We start from the raw sequence: 14,257 nt of genomic DNA, 5'->3' as shown, positions 1-14,257 counted from the left end.
TTGTATTTCATCAGCTTTAGCAAACCAGAGAAATATGTTAAAATAAAACTCATTTGTTGTGAAAAATAAATATGTATTTCAATAGGAAAAATACTGAGAAGAATGGCATCTTTTTGCATATTTACAAATGTTTTTGTTTGGCTTAATAGAAGGTAGCTGGATTCTCATATCTGCTTTTGAAATCTGTCTGTTCATGCTATATAGTTTCCGTTGAACAATATGAAGAAAATTGATCCTCACAAATATGTTGGTGGAAAAGGGAGGATATTTTTTTAACTTTTTCTACAGACAATTGTGGCTATTCTTTTATATTATACCAACACTTGACAAGTGTTAGTTTCTTTTTTTTAAATTGTGTTAACTAAAATATAACCTAAAATTTGCCATTTTAACCATTTTTAAGTGTACAGTTCAGTAGCATTAATTATTTTTGTAATGATGTGTTGTCATCCCCACCTTTTTTTCCTAAAACATTTCACTACCTGAAACAGAATCCCTTCAGTCTTTAAGCAACAACTACCCAATGCCCTTGTCCTTTTCCTGGTAACCTATACTTTCTTTTTGTCTCTATGAATTTGCATATTCTAGTTTTTTAGAATAACGAAATAAGTTATTATAATAATTATACATTATTATTATTAATATATCCTAAGTGGCTTCAGTCAGCATAATGTATTCAGGTTTATCCATGTTATAGCATGTATCATGACTTCATTCCTTTTTATAGCTAAATAGTATTCAATTGTATTATTTATCACCTTTTATTTATCCATTCATGTGTCAGTGGACACTTGGGTTGTTTCTTTCTTTTGGCTATTGTTAATAATACTGCTATGCTATAAACAGTGGTGTATAGGTATCTGTTTGAGTCTCTGCTTTCAGTTCTTCAGGGTATATACCAAGGAATGGTATTGCTGGTCATATGGTAATTATATGTTTAATATTTTTAGGAACAACCAAACTGTTTTTCCACAGCCACTACACCATTTTATATTGCCACAAGAAGTGTATGAGAGTGCCAGCAGTGTATGAGAGTGCCAGCTTGTGCACATCCTTGCCAACACTTGTGTTTTGGTTTTCTAGGCTGCTCATGGAAATTCCATGAAATGGGTCTGGTTAAACAATGGGGATTTATTTGCTCACAGTTGAGGTTAGGGAAAAAATCCAAATCAAGGCATCATCAAGGCTGTGCTTTCTCCCTTAGGAATGTGGTGCTCTGGGGCTGGCTACTGGCGATCCCTGGTCCTTAGCTTGTCATATGACAAGGCACATGGTGGTATTTCCTGGTCTCAACCTTCTCTTCTGGGTTCTGTTGATGTTCAGCTGCTGGCTACTCCCTCTGGCTTTTTTTTGTCTGAATTTCATTCCACTTATAAAGGATTCCAATAATAGGATTAAGACTTATCCTGATTGAGGTGGGCCACACCTTAACTGAAGTAACCTCATCAAAAATTCCTAATTACAATGAGTTCACACCCACAGAAATGGATTAAGTTTAAGAATATGTTTTTTTCTGGGGTACATACATCTTCAAACCAACACAACTTGCAATTTTGGTTTTTACATAATAGCCATCCTGGTACATATGAAGTGATATTTCATTGTGGTTTTGATTTGCATTTCCCTAATAGCTAATGATATTGAGCATTTTTCATACGCTTATTGAGCATTTTTCATATGCTTACTGACCATGTGCTTTGGAGAAATATCTATTCAAGTCCCTTGTCCATTTTGTAAATTGGGTTGTTTGTCTTTTTATTGTTGAATTGCAGGAAGGCGTTATATATTCTGAATATTAAAACCTTATCATGATTTGCAAATACTTGATTTGCAAATATTTTCTTCCAATTTTTAAGTTTTCTTTTTCCCTTTCTTGATAATATCCTTTGATGCCCCAAAATGTTTAACTTTGAAGGGGTCCAATTTATCTATCTTTTCTATTGTTGCTTTTGCTTAAGATATCATATCTAGTTATTCATTTGCCTAATACAAAGTCCTGAAGAGTTAAGAGTTCCCCCTATGTTTCTTCTGACAGTTTTATGGTTTTAGATTATGCATTAAGTTTAATTTTTGCATATAGTATAAATTAGGAGTGCACTTTCGTTCTTTTGCATGTAGATATCCAGTTTTCCCAGCCATTTTTCCTCATTGAGTGGACTTGGCACCATTGTGAGAAATCAGTTGGCTATAGGTGTGTGGGTTTGTTTCTGAACTCCCAGTTCTATTCTATTGGTCTATTTGTCTGTTCTCATGCCAGTACCACACCGTTTTGATTACTGTAACTCTGTGATAAGTTTTGAAACTTTGAAGGGTGAGACATTCAACTTTATTCTTTTTCAAGGTTGTTTTGGCTATTTGAGTCCACTTGTCATTCCATATAAATTGCAATGTGTAATCTGCAACCACATCAGTGAATATTTCATACTCTGACACCTATCATGCATGTTTAAAAGATCCATTCAAAGTACTTGATTATCTGTATCCTTCTGTGTCTAGTAACTTTCACTTAACATAGTGTTTTGAGATTCATCCAAGTTGTATCCATGTATATGGAATTAGATCCTTTTCAGTGTTGTAGCTTAATTTATTCTATTTACTTATTGTTAATATTTTTAATTCTCCTTTTGCTGGAATTTGTTAAAATTGTTTATCATTACAGCTAATGCCTTTTGAATATTTATAAATATATTAACAGGAGCATACATTTTTGTTGGTTATTTATTCGCTGTTCATATTTTTCACATCAGAAGATTAATTCTTTTCTAAAGTGGTTATGAAAAATTATACTTCCTACAAGGCTATATGACTGTTCTTAATGCTCCACTTGATATTGTAAGGATTTTAATTTTAACCATTCTAGTGGATGTGCATTGGATTTATTGTGATTTGAATTTACATTCTCTTAATAACTAAAGAGATTGATCATTTTTATATGTTTTTATATGTTTAATCACCAATTGAATTTCCTTTTAGGAAGCTGTGTTCCTTGAAGTTTCTTGTAACTTTTCTACTGGATTCTCATTTACTTCTACATTTGTAGTAATGTTTTATTCATTCTAGATACAATTTTTTTGTTGGTGATATGTGTAGTAAATATTACTTTGTAGTTTGGAGTTTGAAAGTTTTCTATCTCCTTTGAGGAAGAGAAAGTATTATCCAATATATTAACCTTTCTCTGTTACCACTTTTTAGTCCTGTTTAAGAACTTTTGCCTCCACATTTTTAAAGTAGCATTCACCAAGGTGGTCAGTTGGTCCTGGATTTTTCTTCATAGGAATGGTTTTTTTTTTTCATTTTTATTGAGATTGTTCAGATACCATACAATTATCCAAAGATCCAAAGTGTACAGTCAATTGCCCCTGGGTGCCCTCATACAGCTGTGCATCCATCACCACACTTAATTTTTGTTCAATTTTTGAAAACTTTTCATTACTCCAGACAAGAAATAAAGTGAAAGATGAAGAAAGAAAAAAAGAAAAGGAAACTCTAATCCTCCCCATCCCTAACCAACCCCCTTCAATTGTTGACTCATAGTATTGATATAGTACATTTGTTACTGTTTATGAAAAAATGTTGAAATACTAATAATTGTAGTATATAGTTTGCAATAGGTATACATTTCTTCCCTATATGCCCCTCTATTATTAACTTCTAATTGTATTGTCATACATTTGTTCTGGTTCATGGAAGCGATTTCTAGTATTTGTACAGTTGATCATGGACATTGCCCACCATAGGATTCAGTTTTATACATTCCCATCTTTTGACCTCCAACTTTCCTTCTGGTGACATATATGACTCTGAGCTTCCCCTTTCCACCTCATTCACACACCATTCAGTACTGTTAGTTATTCTCACATCTTGCTACGAACACCCCTGTTCATTTCCAAACATTTAAGTTCATCCTATTGAACATTCTGCTCATACTAAGCAACCACTCCCCATTCTTAAGCCTCGTCCTGTATCTTGGTACCTTATATTTCATGTCTATGAGTTTACATATTATAATTAGTTCCTATCAGTGAGACCCTGCAATAATTGTCCTTATGTGTCTGGCCTATTTCACTCAGTGTATTGCCCTCGAGGTTTTGTCATCAACTCATTTTTTTTTTAATATGGTTTTGTTCACACAGCATACATTCCATCCTAAGTAAATAATCGATGTTTCTCTGTATGGTCATATATTTATGTGTTCACCACCTTCACCACTATCTATACAAGCACATCTACATTTCTTCCACAAGTCAGGAGGGAGAGTCAAAGAAGGTAGAGAGGCAAAAGAAAGAGGAAAAAAAAATGACAGCTAGGAAGCAGCAAAAGGAAAAATAACCTTAAATCAAAGAAGAATAAAGAATCAGACAATTCCACCAATGTCAAGTGTCTAACATGCCTCCCCTATCCCCCCCTCTTATCTGCATTTACCTTGGTATATCACCTTTGTTACATTAAAGGAAGCATAATACAATAATTCTATTAGTTACAGTCTCTAGTTTATGCTGATTGCATCCCTCCCCCAATGCCTCCCCATTTTTAACACCTTGCAAGGTTGACATTTGCTTGTTCTCCCTCGTAAAAGAACATATTTGTACATTTTATCACAATTGTTGAATACTCTAGATTTCACCAAGTTACACAGTCCCAGTCTTTATCTTTCTTCCTTTCTTGTGGTGTCTCACATGCTCCCCACCTTCCTCTCTCAACCATATTCATAGTTATCTTTGTTCAGTGTACTTACATTGTTGTGCTACCATCTCCCAAAATTGTGTTCCAAACCACACACTCTTGTCTTCTCCTATCACTCTGTAGTGCTCCCTTTAGTATTTCCTGTAGGGCGGGTGTCTTGTTCACAAAGTCTCTCATTGTCTGTTTGTCAGAGAATATTTTGAGCTCTCCCTCATATTTGAAGGACAGCTTTGCTGGATATAGGATTCTTGGTTGGTGGTTTTTCTCTTTCAGTATCTTAAATATATCACACCACTTCCTTCTTGCCTCCATGGTTTCTGCTGAGAGCTTCGCACATAGTCTTATTAAGCTTCCTTTGTATGTAATGGATCGCTTTTCTCTTGCTGCTTTCACGATTCACTCTGTCTTTGACATTTGATAATCTGATTATTAAGTGTCTTGGTGTAGGCCTATTCATATCTCTTCTGTTTATAGTACGCTGCGCTTCTTGGATCTGTAATTTTATGTCTTTCATAAGAGACGGGAAATTTTCATTAATTATTTCCTCTATTATTGCTTCTTCCCGTTTTCCCTTCTCTTCTCCTTCTGGGACACCAATGATACGTACATTATTGTACTTTGTTTCATCCTTGAGTTCCCGGAGATGTTGCTCATATTTTTTCATTCTTGTCTCCATCTGCTCCTTTGCGTGTAGGCTTTCAGGTGTTTTGTTCTCCAGTTCCTGAGTGTTTTCTTCTGCCTCTTGAGATCTGCTGTTGTATGTTTCCATTGTGTCTTTCATCTCTTGTGTTGTGCCTTTCATTTCCATAGATTCTACTAGTTGTTTTTTTGAACTTTCGATTTCTACCTTATATATGCCCAGTGTTTCCTTCACATCCTCTATCTCTTTTTTTTTTGTTAATTTCTTTTTTTTTATTAAATTCAGTTTTATTTGAATACATTCACACACCATACAATCATCCATGATATATAATCCACTGTCCACAGTATGATAACATAGTTATGTGTTCATCACCACAATCTGTCTCTGAACATTTTCCTTACATCAGAAAGAACCAGAACAAGAATAAAAAATAAAAGTGAAAAAAACACCCAAATCATCCCCCCATCCCACCCCATTTGTCCTTTAGTTTTTATCCCCATTCCTCCACTCATCCATACACTAGATAAAGGGGGTGTGATCCACAAGGTCTTCACAATCACACTGTCACCCCTTGTAATCTACATTATTATATAATTGTCTTCAGGAGTCCAGACTGCTGGGTTGGAGTTTGGTAGTTTCGGGTATTTACTTCTAGCTATTCCAATACATTAAAGCCTAAGAGGTGTTATCTACATAGTGCATAAGAATGTCCACCAGAGTGACCTCTCGACTCCATTTGGAATCTCTCAGCCACTGAAACTATTTCGTCTCATTTTGCATCCCCTTTTGGTCAAGAAGATACTCTCAGTCCCACGATGCTGGGTCCACATTCATCCCCGGGAGTCATACTCTGCGTTGCCAGGGAGATTTACACCCCTGGGAGTCGGGTCCCACGTAGGCAGGAGGGCAGCGAGTTCACCTGTCGAGATGGCTCAGTTAGAGAGAGAGAGGGCCACATCTGAGCAACAAAGAGGTACTCAGGGGGAGACTCTTAGGCACCATTACATACAAGTTTAGACTCTCCTTTGTGGTAATGAGCTTCATAAGGGCAAGTCCCATGCTCGAGGGCTCAGCACATCAAGCCACCAGTCCCAATGTTTGTGACAATGTATGCTAGGGGATCAGCATCTCAAAGTTTAGAGATAGGCCTTACACTTCAGGGATAGAGTTAACTGCTGTAAGAGCTTACAATCTAGGGACTATTACAATTATTGTGTCCACGTTAGGCTATGTTCTAAGATTCAATTCCGAGTTTACACATTGTAGTTAGTCCATATTGGTGAGGCATCATCCCTCTCACCATGTTTTCTCCAACACTTTTACTCCTATATATATATTTTCCTACAATTTTATAGAGTTATATTCACATGCCATACATTTATCCACAGTGTACACTCAGTTGTTCATGGTATCATCATAAAGTTGTACACTTATCGCCACAATCAGCATTTGAACATACTTATTACTACCAGAAAAATTGTTTTTTTTGTTTTTTGTTTTTTTTTTTTAGCAATAAGAAAAAATGATAAAAAGAAAAATAACATGTCATACAATACAATATAGTACTAAGGACAGCAAATAACACCACTACCAAGAATCCCATATTCCTCCCCTATATCCCCTTCTCATATACATTTAGCATTGGCGTATTGCCTTTGTTACATTTAATGGAGGTATATTACAATGTTACTGTTGACCATAGACTCCAGTTTGCTTTGATTATGTTTTTTCCTGAATACCATCCCTTTTTCAAATTTCTACATTGTTGGCATTCATTTGCTTTCCCACATGCAAAAACATTTTTATATTTGTATATTTAGTAACAGTCATTGGCCACTCCAGTTTTTGCCACGTTCTACAGTCCCAGTCTTTATCATCTATCTTTACCTCTGGTGTCATACATTCTCCTATCCCACCTCTTTCAGCTTTACTCACAGACATCTTTGTTCAGTGTACTTACAATACCGTGCTACCATCACACAGTATTATGCTATCCATTTCTGGATCTATGCAATCAATCCTAAACATTCTGTAGTCCTTCAGCATCAAATGGCTGATCTCTGCCATCTTTCTATCTCCTGGTTGCCTGTGTTGTCAGCTTGTAACTCCCAAAGTTTGTTCATTAATGTGTGTTCATATTAGTGAGACCATACAGAATCTGTCCTTTTGTTTCTGGCTAACTTCACTCAACATAATGTCCTCAAGGTTCATCCACATTATTACATGATCCATGTCTTTGTTCTGTCTTACAGCTGCATAATATTCCATCATGTGTATATACCACAGTTGGTTTATCTACTCGTCCTTTGATGGACATTTGGGCTGTTTCTATCTCTTGGCAATTGTGAATAATGCTGCAATAAACATTGGTTTACAAATGTCTGTTTGTGTCTTAAGTTTCAGTTCCTCTGAGTATATACCCAGCAATGGAATAGCTGGGTCATATGGCAGATCTATATTTAGCTTCCTGAGGAACCTCCATACTGTCTTCCAGAGTGGATGCACCATTCTACATTCCCACCAAGAATGAATAAGTGTGCCTCTTTCTCCACATCCTCTCCAGCACTTGTCATTTTCTGTTTTTTGGATAATGGCCATTCTGGTAGGTGTGAGATGATATCTCATTGTGGTTTTGATTTGCATTTCCTTAACAGCCCGTGAAGTTGAGCATTTTTCCATATGCTTTTGAGCCATTTGTATTTCCTCTTCAGAAAAATGTCTGTTCATGTCTTTTGCCCATTTTTTAATTGGATTGTTTGTCTTTCTGTTACTGAGATGCAGGATTCCTTTATATATTGGGATATTAAACCCTTATCTGATATGTGGTTTCCAAATATCATCTCCCATTCTGTAGGTTGCCTTTTTACTTTTCTGACAAAGTCCTTTGATGTACAAAAGTGTTTAATTTTGAGGAGATCCCATTTGTCTATTTGTTCTTTGGTTGCTCGTGCCTTGGGTGTGAGGTCTAAGAAACCACCTCCTTTCACAAGATCTTTAAGATATTGCCCTACATTTTCTTCTAAGATTTTTATGGTCTTGGTGCTAATGTTTAGGTCTTTGATCCGCTTTGAGTTAATTTTGGTATAAGGTGTGAGATGGACATCCTCTTTCATTCATTTGGAAATGGATATCCAGTTCTCCAAACACCATTTATTGAACAGGCTGCTCTTTCCCAGTTGCTTCGGCTTCACTGCCTTATCAAAGATCAGTTGTCCATAGATGTGAGGGTCTACTTCTGAACACTCAATTTGATTCCGTTGATCAGTATATCTGTCCTTATGCCAGTACCATGCTGTTTTGAGCACTGTAGCTTTGTAATATGTTTCAAAGTCAGGTAGTATGAGACCTCCCACTTCACTCCTCTTTCTCAAGACATTTTTGGCTATTCGGGGCACCTTACCCTTCCAAATAAATTTAGTTATTGGCTTTTCTATTTCTGTAAAGTAAGTTGTTGGGATTTGAATTGGTATTGCATTGAATCTGTAAATCAGTTTAGGTAAAATTGCCATCTTAACTATATTTAGTCTTCCAATCCATGAACATGGTATGTTCTTCCATTTTTTCAGGTCTTGTTCAATTTCTTTTTGCAGTTTCTTATAGTTTTCTATGTAAAGGTCTTTTGTGTCCTTGGTTAAGTTTATTCCTAAATACTTGATTCTTTTGGTTGCTATTGTAAATGGGATTTTTTTCTTGATTTCCTCCTCTTGTTGCACATTACTTGTGTATAGGAACACTACAGATTTTTGCATGTTGATCTTGTAGCCTGCTACTTTGCTGTATTCATTGACTAGTTCTAGTAGCTTTGCTGTAGATTTTTCTGGATTTCCTACATATAGAATCATGTCATCTGCAAATAGTGAAAGTTTTACTTCTTCCTCTCCAATTTGGATGCCTTTTATTTATTTTTCTTGCCTAATTGCTCTAGCTAGAACTTCCAGCACAATGTTGAATAGCAATGGTGATAGTGGGCATCCCTGTCTTGTTCCTGATCTTAGAGGAAAAGCTTTCAGTCTCTCCACATTGAGTGTGATGTTAGCTGTGGGTTTTTCATATATTTCCTTTATCATATTGAAAAAGTTCCCTTCTATTCCTATCCTTTGAAGTGTTTTCATCAGGAAAGGATGTTGAATTTTGTCAAATGCCTTTTCTGCATCAATCGAGATGATCATGTGGTTCTTCTGCTTTGATTTATTGATGTGGTGTATTACATTAATTGATTTTCTTGTGTTGAACCAGCCTTGCATACCTGGAATAAATCCCACCTGGTCGTGGTGTGTAATTCTTTTAATGTGCTGCTGGATTCGATTTGCGAGTGTTTTGTTGAGGATTTTTGCGTCTATATTCATTAAAGAAATTGGTCTATAATTTTCTTTTTTTGTATTATCTTTGCCTGGTTTTGTTATTAGGGTAATGATGGCTTCATAGAAAGAGTTAGGTAGCTTTCCCTCTTCTTCAATTTTTTTGAAGAGATTCAGCAGGATTGGTACTAATTTGTTCTTGAATGCTTGGTAGAATTCACATGTGAAACCATCTGGTCCTGGGCTTTTCCTTTTTGGGAGCTTTTTGATGACTGACTCAATATCTTTACTTGTGATTGGTTTGTTGAGGTTATCTATTTCTTCTTGAATTAATGAGGCCCAGGTCTCATTGGGAGGGTATGGAGTTTTCCTGAGAATGAAACCCTCCTATTAGGCCTTTAGAATTGGTGCTTTTCCTGTCCTGTCCAGCAGGTGGCGCTGGCCAGCCCGCAGCTCCCCCACCAGTGTAAGGAGGTGTGGAGCCTTTAGTTCTTCTGGTGACTCTGATCCTGTCGGGGGCGTGGCTGCCTGAAGCAATGTTCGCTGCGATCTCAGTTTTTCCTCCAATTCCAAACTTGTGTCCAATGTGTGACTGGTTACTGGAGACCCCGAAAACACTGTTTCATATAGTTCTTGGGTAATTGCCAGCTGCTCTAGGGGAGAGACGAAATTCTGCTCCTCACCACTCCGCCATCTTGCCCTGCCTCCTCCTCTATCTCTTTTGTGATATCTTCTCTAAACTTTTTGAATTGATTTAGCATTAGTTGTTTAAATTCCTGTATCTCAGTTGAAGGGTACGTTTGTTCCTTTGACTGGGCCATAACTTTGTTTTTCTTAGTGTAGGTTGTAATTTTCTGTTGCCTAGGCATGGTTTCCTTGGTTATCCAAATCAGGTTTTCCCAGACCAGAACAGGCTCAGGTTCCAGAGGGAAGACATATTCGGTATCTGGTTTCCCTGCAGGTGTGTCTTAGAAAATTGCTCCACCCTTTGATGCCTCAGGTCACTGTGCTTTTCTGCCCCGCAGGTGATGCCTGTTAGCCTATAATTCTTGACTGGTGTGAGGAGATATGGCTGTGTTCCCCCAGGCTCTGGGTCTGGTTCTTAATGGAAAGGGCCCCACCCCTTTCCTCCTAGAGAAGACAGACCCCCCAGGTGGAGGTCATTAGCATTTCAATGGTCTCTCTCTCGCTTGTGCTGTCTCCACCCTTCCCAGAGTCACAGCCCTGGAAACTGAAAATGACTGGGGCTTTCTCCACTGAGCCAAAAAAGAAACAGGTAGTCCCCTTCAGACCCAGTCCAAGGCGACCCTCTGGCTTTCCAAGGTCAGTCGTCACCCAAAGCCTCTGTCTGTTTTTTGGGTTTTCATACCTGTAGTGAGCAGTTCACACTCGCTACTTAAAATCCCAGTTGGAGCTCAGCTGAGCTATATTCGTTTCCTGGGAGGGAGCTTCTCTCTGGCACCACAAGGCTCTGCAGCTTGGGCTATGGGGGAGGGGGTCTCGCAACTTGGATCTGCAGGTTTTACTTACAGATTTTATGCTGTGTTCTCAGGCATTCCTCCCAATTCAGGTTGGTGTATGATGAGTGGATGGTCTCGTTTGTCCCCCTGCAGTTATTTCTGGATTTTTTACTAGTTGTTTCTGGTTTTTTGTAGTTGTTCCAGGGGGACTACTTAGCTTCCACTCCTCTCTATGCTGACATCTTGCCCAACCCTCCCATAGGAATGGTTTTAACTATTTCCCAACTTCTTTAAAAGATATAGAAACAAAGCCAACCAACAAGAAAACCCTAGGTAAAAGAGTGGAAACGAGCTCCAGAATAAACTAATCAAGATAGTCAGATGCCTAGACAGCTCAGGATAATGAGCCATACTAGGAATCACAAAAATATGGACTAGCCAAAGGAACAAACTAATAGTTTAACCAAGATACAGGAGTTGAGGCAATTAATGCTAAACCAATTCAATGAGCTGAAGGAAGAACTAATTAAAGATGTTCAGACAAATCTAAATCAATTAAAAAATCAAGTCAGTGAGCTGAGGGAAGATATAGCAAAAGAGATTAAGGATATAAGGAAGACACTGGATGACCATAAAGGAGAATTCATAAACTTGAAAAAAACAAATGGGAAAACTTATGGGAATAAAGGGCGTAATGGAGGAGATGAAAAAGACAATGGGGGGATACAGCAGTAGATTTTAACAGGCAGAAGAAAGGAACAGTGAATTGGAAAACAAGGCATTTGAATTCACACACACATGAGAACAGATGGTGAAAAGAATGGAAAAATATGAGCAGGGTCTTAGGGAGCTGAGTGACAACATGAATTGCATGAATATACATGTGATGGGTGTCCCAGAGAGAGAGGAGAGGGGAAAAGGGGAAGAAAGAATAATAGAAGCAGTATTCACTGAAAATTTCCCAACTCTTTTGAAAGACAGAAAATTACATATTCAAGAAATACAGCATACCCCAAACAGAATAGATCCCAATAGACCCACTCCAAGACACTTACTGATCAGACTGTCCAATGTCAAAGACAAAGAAAGAATTCTGAAAGCAGCAAGAGAAAAGCAATTCATCACATACAAGGGAAGCTCAGTAAGACTATGTATAGAGTTCTCCACAGAAGTCATAGAGGTGAGAAGACAGTGGTATGATATATTTAAAATTCTGAAAGAGAACTGCCAACCAAGAATTCTATATCCAGCAAAACTGTCCTTCAAAAATGAGGGAAGGATTAAAATATTTTCAGACAAACAGATACTGAGAGAGTTTGTGACTAGGAGACTGGTGCTACAAGAAATACTTAAGGGAATGCTACAGGCTGATAGGAAAAGAGAGGAGAGGGAGGTTTGGAGAAGAGTGTAGAAATGAAGATTATCAGGATGGGTAAAAGGAGAGAGAGGAAAAAATAAGACATGACATATAAAATCCAAAAGGGAAAATGGTAGAAGAAAGTATTGCCCTTACAGTAATAACACTAAATGTTAATGGATTAAAGTCCCCAATAAAAAGACACAGATTGGCAGAATGGATTAAAAAACAGACCCGTCTATATGCTGTGTACAAGAAGCTCACTTGAGAAACAAGGAAAACATAGGCTGAAAGTGAAAGGCTGGAAAAAGATATTTCATGCAAACAGCAACCAGAAAAAAAGTGGGAGTAGCTATATTAATATCAGGCAAGTTTTACTTCAGAAGTAAAACAGTTAAAAGAGACAAAGAAGGACACTATATATTAATAAAAGGGCCAATTCATCAAGAAAACATAACAATCATAAATATTTATGCACCAAGCCAGAGTGCCCCAAAATTCATGAGGCTAACACTGAGAACACTGAAAGGAGAAGTAGATACCTCTACAATAATAGTTGGAGACTTCAATACACCACTGTCATCAATGGATGGAACATCTAGACAGAGGATCAATAAGGAAACAGAGATGTTGAATTGTACAGTAAATGAAGTAGACTTGGCAGACATTTATAGAACACTATACCCCACAACAGCAGGATACACATTTTTCTCAAGTGTTCATGGAACATTCTCTAGGATAGATCACATAGTGGGTCACAAAGCAAGTCTCAACAAATTTAAAAATATTGATATTATACAAGATATGAATCTATTTAGATTTTAAAATTTCTGATGTTTATTTTATCCTTTGGCTTTTAAAAAGGTTTTCCCTTTTTTGTCACCAGTTTTAACCTAATATGCCTGGATATGGTTTTATATTTTCATTTATAAGGTTGAGATTCCAGAAACTTCCATCATTAATCTTCAGATATTGCTTCTTCTCCATTTTCTCTATTCTCTTTCAGTACTCCAGTAACACCATATCTTCCATATCTCATTGTTTCTTTTTTAATATTGTTCATATTTTTCAACTTTTTCCTGAATGTTCTGTTCACTTTTCTATTTTACAGTGTGTATAAGTTACTATTAATTTCATCCTTTCATTTCTTAGGTTTTGTTAATGCATTTTCATTTTGTTCTTTTTATAGTTTGCATTTTTTTGAGACTAAATTCTTAATCTTGGTTTCTAATTTCAGTTTAATAGACTTTAATTTTCTTGAGCACTTTTAGATATACAGGAAAACTGCACAGAATGTACAGAGTTGCCCTATACCTCTTCTTCATCCTGCACAGTTTCTATTATTGCATTTTATGGTAATTTGTTATAATTGATGAACCAATATTGATTTATTATGACTAACTTAAGTACATAGTTTACATTAGGATTTACCATTTGTGTTGTACACTTGTATGGGTTTTCACAAATGCATGATGTCATGTAGCCACCATTACAATATCATGTAGAGTAGTTTCACTGCCCTCAAAATGCCATGTGCTTCAAAATGAGACGAAATAGTTTCAGTGGCTGAGAGATTCCAAATGGAGTCGAGAGGTCACTCTGGTGGACATTCTTATGCACTATATAGATAACACCTCTTAGGCTTTAATGTATTGGAATAGCTAGAAGTAAATACCTGAAACTACCAAACTCCAACCCAGCAGTCTGGACTCCTGAAGACAATTATATAATAATGTAGATTACAAGGGGTGACAGTGTGATTGTGAAGACCTTGTGGATCGCACCCTCTTTATCTAGTGTATGGATGAGTGGAGGA

At 36.9% G+C, this 14,257-nt stretch overlaps 1 protein-coding gene across 2 annotated transcripts in view; it reads left to right on the top strand.

Moving 5' to 3' along the window:
• ATRNL1 (attractin like 1) overlaps nucleotides 1-14,257 on the top strand; it is a 1,027,996-nt gene that overhangs the window by 416,648 nt on the left and 597,091 nt on the right. The gene's annotated exons all lie outside the window — the stretch shown is intronic.

This window comes from Choloepus didactylus, chromosome 15, assembly GCF_015220235.1.
Source record: "Choloepus didactylus isolate mChoDid1 chromosome 15, mChoDid1.pri, whole genome shotgun sequence".
Taxonomy (NCBI): domain Eukaryota; kingdom Metazoa; phylum Chordata; class Mammalia; order Pilosa; family Megalonychidae; genus Choloepus; species Choloepus didactylus.
The sequence above is the reverse complement of the archived record's forward strand: the minus strand, read 5'-3'. Positions and strand labels throughout refer to the sequence as shown.